General features: G+C 44.2%; 1 protein-coding gene across 1 annotated transcript in view; it reads left to right on the forward strand.

Annotated features, from left to right (window-relative positions):
- The window catches only part of SCAF8 (SR-related CTD associated factor 8), a 158918-nt gene extending 148615 nt beyond the window's left edge, over positions 1-10303 (forward strand). The window contains 1 exon segment of the mRNA XM_042940135.1: positions 9176-10303. The gene's annotated coding sequence lies outside the window, so the exon portion shown is untranslated.
- The last annotated feature ends 3191 nt before the right edge of the window (positions 10304-13494 follow it).

Consider the following 13494-nt stretch of genomic DNA (forward strand, 5'->3'; position numbering starts at 1 on the left):
TACGAGCTGAGAGGGTGACTTAGCCTCTAGGAGCTGGTGTCCCCCTCTGTGAAGTGAGGTTAATGACGGCTGCTTGGAGGTCAGGAGCGGAAGTCAGGCCCTCATTCCCCCCACTTCGTACTGCAGTGATAAGTTTGCAATCCCTCTGTGGTCCCCTTGCCAGGATTTGCTAAGGCTTGCTAATAAGCTCAAGCAGTCACTTAAGGAAAAGGATAAATAGTTAAGCGCAAGGTTGTCCCAAGAGGCAGGAAAAGCTTCTTTGGAATCGCCAGAGGCCAGGGAGGACACAGGCTTTTGACCGTGTTAAGTGGCAGGTGGTTGGAAAAATAAGTAGCAGTTTCTTTTGAAGATACAAAGAGACAGTGGAGGGGCGCCTGGCTGGCGCAGTCTGTAGAGTGTTCAGCTCTTGACCTTGGGGTCATGAGTTCATCAGATTCACTGATACTGCTTAAAATCATTGTAGAACAAGTCTTTCCAAACAAAGGTTGTATATGTTAGATCAGTGGCTTCCACACTGTATCCCAGAGGCCGGGGGGTCCTGTAAGGAACCGGGCAAACCCGCTTCTAGCCAAGCGGTTCGGCACTCGTGCATCTGACACAGTGGAATCTCATAGCTCGGAACTAGGAAGCTACCTATAAACTCATGCTAGAGTCCCATAGCACTCCTGACTCTGATATGGATGCTTGGAGCTATTCTAAGCTGACTCGTGGCATGTAACAATCTATCATTTTGCTAAGGCACAGATGTGAATAACCTTCCCTGCAAGGCGAGTGAGCAGGGATGTGTCACTTTGCTGGTGAGTTGGCCCCGTTGACCGCCACCTTCGGGGTCTCCAGCCAGCCTTTTTCTGCTCATTGTTGCCTACCTGTTTTAGGAGGGAAATGACATACTGTAATGGGATTTGTAATCCGGGGGTCTGGTAACATCTGAGAAGTGTCGCTCACTAGTGTCTAAGGTCTTCCCACTCTGGGCAGCTGGATGGAATGCGGGTGGGACGTGGGACGTGTCCTGGAATGTTCTGTGCCACGTCACCTCGTGAGCACGTGAGGGAATTCTGTGTGGGGTACAGAGGCTGTACACATCAGCTCTCAAACGCTGCAGATGAAGAGTTTTTCTTATCCCAAATCCTGGTCAAGGCTTCTGAGAATATGGTCGTAGAAAGCCGCCCATATTTTTTTAAAAAGCCATATCCTGTTCGATTTTCTGCTTTCATATTTGCCCAGAACGGATATTCCCTGACATTGTGCTGTTTGTAGAAAGAGTATCAGTGGCTCATTAACTTGGGTCATGTTTGGAGTTCTCTGTGAGCTTATTAAATAAGACGCTGTGCCTTCTTGAAAACTATTATTCTGCTCCAAAAAATAAAAAGACATGCAGTTCAAGTATATTGTTTCTCCCTGACCTCAGAGTTACTACTCGGTGTACCGAGGGGGCCTCGGTTAAAGCCAGGCTGATGGCTGTTGACCGTGGAGTCGTGGGGCCAAGTCGTGTCCTCACTACGCTGTAGGTGTGAAGGTGACCTTGGCTGTTGCATTTGCCACCACTGCAGGGTGCTCGTTCTGTGGATGTGGAGCCCTAGCACCATCTTGGTTATTTTACGTGCCCTTGAGAGAGACAGAAAGGAAGGCAAATTCACTCAGTTCTGATAACTAACCAGACCGTGTGAACCCATTCACTAGTTCTGCCCAAGCGGGCAAGGAGAGTAACAGTCTCTCTCTCTCTCTCTCTCTCTCTCTCTCTCTCTTTTCTTTCCATTTCACTCACTTAACCTTCTCGTGGTTCTTTTAAGCAGCAAATTCCTGATTTTAAATACGTGTTCTAGATAAACAGATAAAGCATATACAGATAAGATAAAGTCAAGAGCTGATACGGACACAGTGGAGTCCTCCAAGGCGGGGGAGGGGGCTGTGGATGAGGCAGGCTGGGTCCCTGAAGGTACTTCTGGCCACCTGTCCCTTCCCTCCAACCCTGGGGCCTTGCTCCTTCAGGGCTCACTGTCCCACAGGGCTGTGCGTGGATAATCCTGTCCTGAGAACTCCAGTGTGAGTCACTGTTCCTGGGGCTATTTAATGGCAGCCAAGAAAAGCGAGTGGCTTGTCATTTCTTTGACTACAGTCATGTCAATTCTTCACCGCGAATTCAGTTTGCAAATTAGTTTCTGCAGCTATTAAAAAAAAAAAAAAGAAAAAAGAAAAAAGCATCTGTTCAACTTGGTGGCCATATAATCTCTCCAGTTCAGTTGTGACGACAGCTGAGGACACCAGATTGAATTTGCTTTAAGCAAACTGGATATATGAAAATTGAAATTAAAAAAGAAAAAAAAGGATGATTGTTCACTTTTCAAAAAGGTTTCTTTGCCTTCTGAAGAAGGTTAACCAATAGGATTTCTTTAAACACCAGTTTTTTCCCAGTACTCTAAAAATGAAATTTACTTACTGCCCTGTGTTTCTAGAGTATACTCTATGCATGAAAGTTGGCATGCCTCTAAAAAATATTAGAAGTCTTTTAAGGTTAACTTTTAAAATTATTTTTAAAAATCTGTTATCTGATGGGTTCAACTTTACTAAATGAATATTAACAGGTTTTGCTCCAGCCTGGGAGAGAGGAAGAATACATCCCACTACTGACCATTTGAATGGGCCAGATTGAAAAACGAGGGTAGTGCATCATGTGAGCGTCACATGACAGTCTCTGTTCTTGGAAACCCAAAGTTGAACCTTTTAACCTTTAAGCTAGAAGGAGAGCTGGCCTAAAGCAAGCTCCCATGGAAAAGTCATCAGCATTTAGCATCAGCCTCTAGCCTGGGGGTCTCCGTGTGGTTGAGGTGATTTCACTGCCAAAGGAAAGAGTGTCACAGGGCTGTTTTTTATTACAGAAGGTCTAGATGATTGAAGGGTAGCCAGGAGACCATCAGACTTGCAGGATGGCATTCAGTTGAATTCCCTTTCATTCCCCCTGCCCTTCCCTGAGGAGCCATTGAGAAGCCCTGTGCCAGGAGGGGCCCTGACACAACAGCAAAGCCAAATCTCGGCTTGGCTTGCATGGAGCCTACGCTCTGGTCAGTCTTGAGGCTCTAGAATGGTGCCTTTGATAACTTGCTCTTTTCCTCTTTCTCTGTTCTTTTTCATCTCCTCGCCCCACCCAAGTGCAAGGCCTCAGGGTGTCAAAGTGCAGACTTACCAGGGCATCTGTGAAATGTTAACACGGATGCTTTGTTTTCCTTTTATCTCAACAAAGGCAAAGGCTTTGAAATTTAAAAAAAAAAATGTATATAAGTGCCCTGATTCCTAGTTACTTGGGGTGGTTCTCTCCTGCAAACAGGAATGGCCGAGAGAGAGAGAGAGAGAGAGAGAGAGAGACTGCTGAGAAGTAAAGAGGGAGGAGGGGGGTGGTTTCATGGTTGGGGGAGGGTGAAGAAGGGAGGAACCCTGACTCCATAATGACCAGAGTGCGTGGCCTGTGGGATTACTAACGCCCTGATCCATGAGGAAGGTGAGGGGCTCTGGGCCTTTCATTCACTTTTTCAGTCGGTCACAGAGGAGCTCAGAGGCAAGGACAGGAGAGAGAAGATGATGATGGGAGCCGACCTCTCCCAGGGATATGGACCATGGGAGGCCGGTGACAGGGCCTTAGCCGCTTGAGAAGGATTCACAGAGTTGCTCCTGTGACCTAACGATGGATGGAGCATCTCTGCTCTCCTCTGTGTCGCCAGGGCTCCCTGAGAACATGGGTGGCCGAGAAAGAATCCATATCCCTCCTGCCTCCTCTGTGACAGACACTTTCCACATGGCCCCTCCCTAAACCCCCACAGTTAGCCTTGGTGCTGGGATTAATCCCTGTTGTACAGGTGTGCAAACTCACAGTAACCCAAGAATTGCTCCCCCCCCCCCCCATAAGAAGCAGAATCAGAGATGCAAGCCTGATGGGTGGGTTCCAGAGTGTACCTTAAACAGTGTACTGAACTGCTTCTCCATAAATGAGCTTTGCTAGAAGGGTCTGCCACACCCTGTGTCTCCATCCCACCAGCTCACGTGAGAGTGGACTTCACCACCCGTGGAAACGGCTCTGTCTGTGATGGTCCAGAAGTCTGTTATATTTGGATCATTGAAAAGTCCATGCATTCGGACTTTTTGATCATTCATGCCAAATGGCATAATTTTCCAGGATATTCTATCTGAGATATTTGAATGAAATGAGTGTGGGACATCATAGGACATACAGCGTTTTAGAGGACAAGAGATCAGAGTGTCTTCTAGACTCCCAATCTTTGTGTACCCTTAGACAAATGGGAGACGTCTGAGCTTCGGTTTGTGAATGTTTAGGATGAGAATTTTGTGCCCTGCAATTCCTAAGTTCTGTTTTAGCACTAATATGGTGGTTATTTATGTTGTGTTGGAATTAACTATGCACAAAGATTTTATGCACAATACATGTGTGGACATGATGTGATCTCAGTTTAATAAAGGAGCCCTGGGTATGCCCCATCGTGGAAATAAACTTCCCCAATAGGGCATAATTGCCTTTATGTTATTTTAATTATTCTTACACTCCGTACTTGGAAAGACTAGACTTCATACTGTTCTAATCTAATGGGACGTGGGACGTTGCTCCACACATTTTAAGTAGGTTTTTAACTACAGAACAATGAAACATTAGCCAATGATGTTAGAACATGTCTGCACACACTGATACTTTCCGATCTGTGCCAGGCATCCTGCTCCCATATGGGCTGACCAGAAGGATCAGCTGGACGAGGCAGATTGGGGTCTGGCATCCCTGAATAACTCTGGCACTTGCCTTTCGACGAGGCAGGGCAGGCTGGCTGAGGCTTGGATCTGAAAGTCTGTTTGCAAGGACCTAGTTTTCTTGGTACCGCTCCATCACCTCCTTAGTTAGCCCACTGGTGATGAATCCAATGCATTCGTGCCAGAACAGATCACACTCTGGGCAGGTTTTCTGTGGCTGGCTTCATAATCTCACACCTCCTCCTTGTGTAAGCGAACAGGGGAGAGGAAGGCAGTGAATTCTGATCGGTCACTTTGCTGATCACTGGCAATTCTGCCAGGGAAGAAATGAAGGAGATTCATTAAAAAGGGGTCAGAGCCTCTCTGTAGATTCTCTTTCTCAACTGTCATTTAGAAATGATTCTTCAGGCTTTAAAGCCATTTCCAGCCTGCTGATTTGGAAATCAGAACACAATTACTTTAAGGGAGTAAAACGTGAAATAGACCACGAAGCCTTTACCATGGAATTAAAGTTAGGTTGATTTCTATTTCTGCATGCAGCTGCCTCGCCTGTCGTGGGCTCTCTGTGGAGATACTCTGCCTGGTCCCTCCTCCTTCCCTCTTCTGTGACACCTATAATTGACCTGGAAGCCTGGCTCCTGTTTCTAGAACAGGGTTTTTGCAAGTAAGAAAGGATATAGCTATTTGGGAAGCAGGTGTGCTTCCCCTGCTGCCCTGGTCACCGCCGGCCCCTCCTCAGCAGTCCCGCACGTGGGTCACAATGTGGGGTGGCCGTTGGCATGTCTGGCACTTCAGGTACCTGGGGTGCAGCAGCTTGTGAAAGGAAAGGCATAAAATACTTGGGGTCAGGCACGCTTAGCCTGAGGTCTGTTTCTGCCGCCCTGGAGCCGCGTTGTCTTGGCCAGATAGTCTCATTAGTTCATTAATTAAAGAGGTCAGGTAACCTCCTTGAACCTTATTTCTCTGGTTTGCAGCGTGGGATGCATGAAACTGTCTGATTTGCAGGGCTGTTTGCACAGATGGAGAGAGCCACGTGTGTAAATTACCCAGAACCAGCAGACCCAAGTGAGTTACATCTGTATAGGGACACCTCTAAGTCCATTTGCCTTTATTATACCAGCTCTATAAAAGAATAACTGCATTTCAAAATTACGTTGCAGCAAAGAACATCATCAGTGGCAACTTGAGCTGCAGAAAACTGGTTCTAGAACTTTTACAGTTGCCGTCGACTGTTAACTAACTCTCATCTCCAGGCACTGCTGTGTCTCAGTTTATTTATTTAAAAAAAAAAAAAAATCAGTCGCCTGGGTGGCTCAGTCAGTTAAATGTCCAACTTCGGCTCAGGTCACGATCTCATAGTCTATGCGTTCGAGCCCCGCGTCGGGCTCTGTGCTGACAGCTCGGAGCTTGGGGCCTGCTTCGGATTCTGTGTCTCCCTCTCTCTCTGCTCCTCCCCCGCTCATGCTCGCTCTCTCTCAAAAGTAAATAAACATTAAAAAATTAGGGGCGCCTGGGTGGCTCAGTGGCTTAAGCGTCCGACTTCAGCTCAGGTCACGATCTCACAGTCCGTGAGTTTGAGCCCTGCATCGGGCTCTGGGCTGACAGCTCAGAGCCTGGAGCCTGCTTCCGATTCTGTGTGTCCCTCTCTCTCTGCCCCTCCCCCATTCATGCTCTGTCTCTCTCTGTCTCAAAAATAAATAAACGTTAAAAAAAAATTTTTTTTTTTAAATTAAAAGTCATCTTCTGTGCCATGTTCTCATTGACAAGGGGGCGTTTTGGCCTCCTACTCTTTTCTGTGAAATTATAGCCATTATTATGGGGGACAGTGACGCACATTGGCAGCTGCTAACAAGGAGTGCGCTGGCTCTTTAAGGAGTTTGGGATAAGCTACCCATGCGGAGTGTCTGCTCTGGGGCAGACCTGTAGGGCAGCTGGGTGTCTTTTTTTGTGACGAGGCTTTAGATGAAGGAAGCAGCTTATGCTGCTAAAGATGGAGCTGCACAGCACGTATGCACACTTGGGCTTAGTGGTCCAGAACCCAGAATACGCCAAGACGGCACACACAGTGAATGCAAAGAGCAGGAGCTCTTACCGCCGCCGTGGCTTTGATGTCCAGCTCCGCTCTTTGCCACGTGACCCTGGGCAAGGCATTTGTCCAAACCCCAGTCCAAGCCTCTGTTACATGGTGAGACAGTTCTATCTGCTTTGCAAGGTTAGGGCTTCTTCATAAGGCACTTAATATGTGAGGGGTCATGGCAGCAACAAAACTAGGCAGAAGAGATGAGTAATAATAATAAATAACGAATTCATTGATAACGCAGTGTTGCTAGCCAGAGACAGCTCGTCGAAAAGATGGAGCACTGGCCAGGGAATCAGGACCCGGTTTTCATTCCCACTCAGTGGCTCGGCCACTCTCGTTCCCACGTGACGCTGGACAAGCTGCCTAAGCCCTCAAATCTCAGCTGCTTCATGTGTAGGCTGGGTCCCCCTTTATAAGAACCAGAAGGTTCATAAATGTGAAGGCACTTTGATAACTGCAGCAGTCTCCAAATACAGGCCTTGTGACCATTATCTCCACCTCTGAATTGTTGTTTGCATGAGTACTTGATGTTTACTTTTTACTATCCATCCTCTTCGGTGATGGATCATTTTACATGCTCTGAAGCGATTCCGTCAGGGACTTAGGATATACACATCCCCGAAATCCACCAGCATAGAAATTTTTGCCAGAATCCCATAGTAAATTTTCTTCCTCTTTTGCTTATTTAAAATGTTTTTGATAAGACAGAAATCTTTACTTCTCTTTCTTGGCAACAAAAGACACAGAAATTGAGCCTGTGTTGGTGTGTATGTGCATGTGTTAGATAGATCATTCTGGTATGTCCCCGCCCTACAATTTGAGTAAATTTGTGTCTTTTTCGTTTTATTCCCCGGTGTGGTCTCGGTGCCTTTTACCACACAGTTGCTGATTTGCTCTGTGACAAGCCTATCCTGTTACAACCTGGCAAATCTTATCCACATTGAAGGAAATGGCTCTGTTCCTCTAGTGCTGTAGCTACTGATAGTCAAAATGAGCGTATTTTCATTGTCGTTTTCTCTCGAGTAGCTTTTAAGTCAGCATTTGAAGGATGAACACACTAGCAAAATACTTAGAATAATCTGAAGCAATAGATACCTTGGTGCCTATTTTGTTTTGTGTGGATCGTTCACACATTTCACAAAGTTGTGTCTCCCCTTCTGCCAAACACACAGTAGAAAGATGAAACAATTATTCCGCATTTTTCTTAGCACACGTAACAACCAGGATGCCTTCAAAAGTAAATATAACATAAATAAATGGTTGTTTTGGCATCGTCTAAGTTTTACCAGCCACAGAGGCATAAAGATCAAATCGTAATTACTAAATATAGTTTGTCAATTACTGAAATGTATCATTTTGTTACTAATGGGAACTAATTGCCTGAAGTTTCCAAATATTTAACCTAATTCCTGGTTGTACCTAGGGCGTCTGTGAGAGTTCCATTAAACTTTCCAGCCCCAGTTCATTATTATTTTAACAAACTATGGTGAAGTAATTTGGCATAGTGGTTGAAAGCATCAGTTTTAGGGTCAGACTTCCTGTGTGTAGGTCCCACCTCTGCAACGTGTACCTCGGTAAAGTTACCAGTTACAGCTACTTAAACACATCCACCTAGTTGAATTTTATGGCTATGTAGTATGTTCTTACAGCAGGTGTCTGTGCTATCTTTTTTAATGTGGTTTTCAGCTTTTACACAGTTATTTCTTAATTTAAGAAAACCAGCAGATACCCCCCCACCAAAGACACTTCTTAGATCTTAAGACAGCAAAAGATGGGGAAATGGGTGCTTTCAGAAGTTTATACCCACTTAGCTTAATCACATTATCGCTTACGGTTTTAATTGACTTCATACACTAACAGTTTGAGACTTCTTTTAAGCCTAGCCGTTGCCACAGACTGAAAAGGTTATACCTGGTTGTGGTCTGTATGGAGCTATGGAGGCAGGGCCGCATGAACCCAATAATGTGGTTGGATTGGCCTTCTTTTTAGAACTCACCCACTGAGGTCTTCTTGGGTATATGTGAAGGAAGGAAGGCCCGGCAAGGTTAGGTGACATAGTTACTGGTGGAATCGCGTCTGGAGCCTGGGTGTGCTCACTTCCAGGACAGGGGGCTCTCCTGAACAATTCCAGCACGAGGAGAGAGATGAACACTGCACACTCTCATTCTTCCTGCCCTCCTGGAAGAAGACATGGCGTTGTAAAGCACAGAAATTCATCAAACATTGAAACATTTGCTGTTGTATTGACATCATCTCTTCTTTAGGAATTATCTTGGAAAAAAAAAAAAAAACTAGGAAAAGTTATTCCATTGACCAGTGATGACCAGTTATTGTTCCTTTTGTCAACAGGCAAGATGATGAATGACGTTCTGGCACCTTCCCGTGTCCCAGGCCTTGTAGAAATAAATGAGACGTGCTTCAAAGTTCTAATGTGCATCACATCGGATCTTGTTTAAGGAAGCGTTAAAAGGAAGCCGCCGTTACCTATTGAGAAGGCTCTGTGCTCTCAGACATTGTTTCTGATTGAATCCACGGGTTGCAAGCATGCCTCCCTGTATTACCTGTTGGAACAGGTTTAATTTTATAAATTTTAAACACAAACTCTATGAGTTTCCAGTTCATAATTGTTCTTTTTGAGGATGCACTCAGATGAACAATATTGCATCTGTAAGAGATATGCACCTTCCACAGGACCAGAATTGATTGGAATATATAAATGGCAACCAACTCCAGCTGTAGCATGATCCAGAACCAGTGATGGAGAGGGCAGATTGCAAGGAAACCCTGCCGGGGGGAAAAGTCGTATTGTGTTGGAACTACAGATTATTAGAACCATAGCTTTAGCAAACCATGGCTTTTTTCCTTGAACACGACACGCATAGACTGTAGTTCTTGACTGGTGACTTTAATCCCTTATTAGTCGTCTCCTCGGACAGTCTCAAACGTTGAAAGTCTTAAGCTTTCATTGAAAGAACAATGCAGCTTGGAGGAAATCCGGGGTTCAATATAGTCTTCTGGGTATTTCATTCCAGCCTTCAGTGACCCGTTATTACAAACAGCAGGTACCCAGGTGGTAGAAGAGAAGCCTAGTGGGAGAAGAAGGAAATGACAATGAATGGGCATATTACATTGTGTTGTAAACATACTTTATAAGTACATTTCTTCTTAGCTTCTTATTCAGGCAGAGCTTATCAAAGTTTGCTGCAAGTACCAGACCAGGATTTGCGTTTTGGAAATGATCAGTGTTCACAATACCTGCAGGGAAAAAAACAACAACAGCAACAGCAACTCAAATAAGAGCACTCTTTACACCGAAAAGAATATTTTTTATCATTCTTTTGTTTGTTTTGGCTCTGTCACAAATTAAAGTGCTTGGAATACAGTAGTCTGTGGTCTCTTGAAACTTAATCAGTGAGAACCTAACACTTTCACAGTATGCTGTCTACTTTGGACGTTCATAATAAAAATTGAAACTGATTTTGGTTGTTAGTCATTTACTTTGTCTTGTAGCTGGCTCAGCGCATCTTTCGTGGTTCCTCTTTGCCCAGCAGCCAAGCCCTTTGTATCACCCTGTGTCTAGAGAGAGAGGTGCATATGTGGTTTGGGTCTTTCACAGTTTCTTACACCGAACTGCTGTCGATTTCTAGACTTGCACAACCACTCTTTGTTCTTTTTTGGAAAGGCTGGGCTATTTACGAGGGCCAAGGCTCTCTCTGATGATGCATTCTGCAACACGGCTTAGAGATTATTCCTCCCCAGGAATATTACGTGTTTGCTTTCTTCAGATTCTGACTGTACTATATTTTCTGTTACATTGATTATAATAGAATTATATTTTGATTATATTTTCCAGTAAATAAGTAGAAAATTGAAGAAGGCTGTGGGTAATTTAGCCACAGCTATAGGCTTTTAGATCGCGTCTATTTTGGTTGACTCCCTGCCCAGTGTTTTAGAGTATATTTTTGTGTATTCCACAATATTCTAGTAAGAAATTTTTAAACTCCAAAGAAATCCAAACACGTGAGCCTATTCAGAAAGCTTAGACCTTGCTTGGCACTAAATTTGGTATGGAAATAAGCAAAGATCCCTTTCCTTCCATTCTTCTGTGGCCAAAGGTACAACTGGCAGATAGATACGCCACATATCTGGCTCCCTGCCCCCACCCCACCTGCTCCCCACAAAGGGAACAGCCTGGATTCGGGGATTCGTGTGGACATTCTAGTGCATATATAAGCAAAGGGATTTTGGAACTCTTAATGTAGAGAAAAAAGACAAATAAATAGAAGGTTCTGGGGTTCCTTTCTGAGGATGGGGTGGGAGGAGAAAGAGTAGGATAGCAAACAAACTTAAGAAATAAGGATCATTCCTTCAGAACCAAGTTCACGCGCAGTCTTAGCACTTAGCTGGAGGTGTGCTATCAAGGCAATCTTTTTAAACTCCCAAGAGGCACCCTAACAAGGGCAGACGTTCATGCTTTTGTTCCCTGGATGAATTCCCTTTTCCAAAACCTCCACCACCCTCTGCCTGAGCATCTGGACAAGCTCTCTTTGTGAAGCAGCGTGAATATTTAACACTCCACCCTCCTTCCCTTCCTTCTGCATGCAGCAAAGGAAAGCTTTAAAAAAAAAATTTTTTTTTTTGAGCTAGATTTTAAAATAGTATCAGGTGACTTTGACAGACTGAAGCTATTTGGTATTTACACAATTAGAAAGAATCGTTGATATGAGTTGTTTGGTTTCTAAGTAAACGCTGGCCTCTTCCTTGAATTCTAATACCGAGATCTCATTCAAATAAGATGGTTTCAAGCAGTTCCTTTGTGGTTAATAAATTCTTCAGAGGGGGAGAAAAAAACCCGTAACATCTGCTTCAGAATGGTCTCTGCACAGAAATTGCACATAGATGATTACTTTTATCAAAAGCAATTTGTTTTAAATGATTTAAGAATACAAGCAGTTAAGAAAGTGGGTGAGTGTGATGCTTTAGAAGAAGGCCTCTTTCCGTTCATTATTAGTAATTTTCCTAAATCCACTATTTCTTGATCCAATTTTTAAAATTGGGGAATATTCCACACTATTGTGGCTGTCATCAAATCACATCGTTTTTATAGCAGGGCTTTCAGAGGGTTGCTTAAAGATTACCAGGAGGGGAGCCTACTGAAGTGCTTAGACTTGGTCTTATTTATTGTCTCATAGGTACTTACTGTACCTTTTAGTATCTATGAGAAACCTTATGTTTACTTCTCTTGTTTCTTCTCAGATACACATCTTTTTCGAAGCATTTTAAAAAAATTTTAATGTTTATTAATTTTTGAGAGAGAGAGAGAGCATGAGCAGGGGAGGGGCAGAGAGAGGGAGACACAGAATCTGGAGCAGGCTCCATCCAGGCTCTGAGCTGTCAGCAGAGAGCTCAGTTGGGGCTCTAGCCATGAGATCGTGACCTGAGCCAAAGTCAAACGCCTAACTGACTGAGCCACCCAGGAGCCCCCAAAGCATTTTCAAAAATCTCATAGAAAAAGACTTTAGCCGTGGGCAATAAGGAAATAAAAGGAATATATATATATATATATATATATATATATATATACACACACACACACATATATATAGATGTATATATATATGTATATATATGTATATATATGTATAAAATATACAAGTTCCAACACTGTGCTCAAATATATTTTCTAAGAAGATATTATGTACAATATTAATACAATTTTAAAATCCACCAAATGATCCATATTTCTGGAAATAAATGTGGCTTTCAGTCGGCTAAGATTGTCAGTATGCACAGTTGGGAAGGAACTTGAATGCACCTTTTATAAATTTTGCCTGGGCGATCGTGGGTGAGGGGAAGATGCCTATTGAATGGAAGGAATTCCTATTCAGAGGATTTTTTAAAAATTTCTTATGAAGACTGAGCCAAATTCTTGTTTTATATGGTCTTAAAGGACCCTTCGTGAAGAGTTGCATTAATATTTAAAAGCACCACTCCCCGTCCCCCACCATGTCATGCAAGCTCAGTAAAGAGCCCCAGCTAACAGACATCCATTGGCACCTCACTCACTCTCATTACATTATTCCCATTCTTTTATTACTAATGGACAAAGGAGAAAAGCTAATGAAGGAAAGGGAGTCCTTTTTGCCAGAAATGTCCATGTTCTGAGAGTTTTGTTTCACCTGTGTAGATGGAAGCATATGTCCATGCACACACTTCGTGGGCCTGGTGGCCATAGCACAGTGGCCAGAATGCACTCAGGTCACAGAGAAGCAGAACTTCCAAAGACGTGGTCAGCTGGGGAGACCACGGGGAAGGACAGGCCAGCCGGGGGTTCTGTGATAAGAGCTGGGGAGCTTCCCGCCCAGAGAGTGATCACCAGCCCCCAGGTCGAGGCCCGCATCTCTGCGTGGGAGGCCCGGTCACCACTGAGGCCCCATCTCTTTCCCAGCTTCTGGCTTTTTTATCAGAATGTTGTACTTCTGTCTTCAAATACCAATGTTCCTTCATTCACCCAACACATACTTAATGTAGGACTTACTAAATGCCGGCTGCTGTGTTGAGATCGGAGGTGGGGTGATGAATTAAAATGATGTCTGTGCTTATCATCAGGATCTGCATATTCAAAAGGAGCGACAGGGGTGTGTCACATATTAGGATACGAGTGCAAA

Source organism: Panthera leo, chromosome B2, assembly GCF_018350215.1.
Source record: "Panthera leo isolate Ple1 chromosome B2, P.leo_Ple1_pat1.1, whole genome shotgun sequence".
In the NCBI taxonomy this organism is placed as follows: Eukaryota; Metazoa; Chordata; class Mammalia; order Carnivora; family Felidae; genus Panthera; species Panthera leo.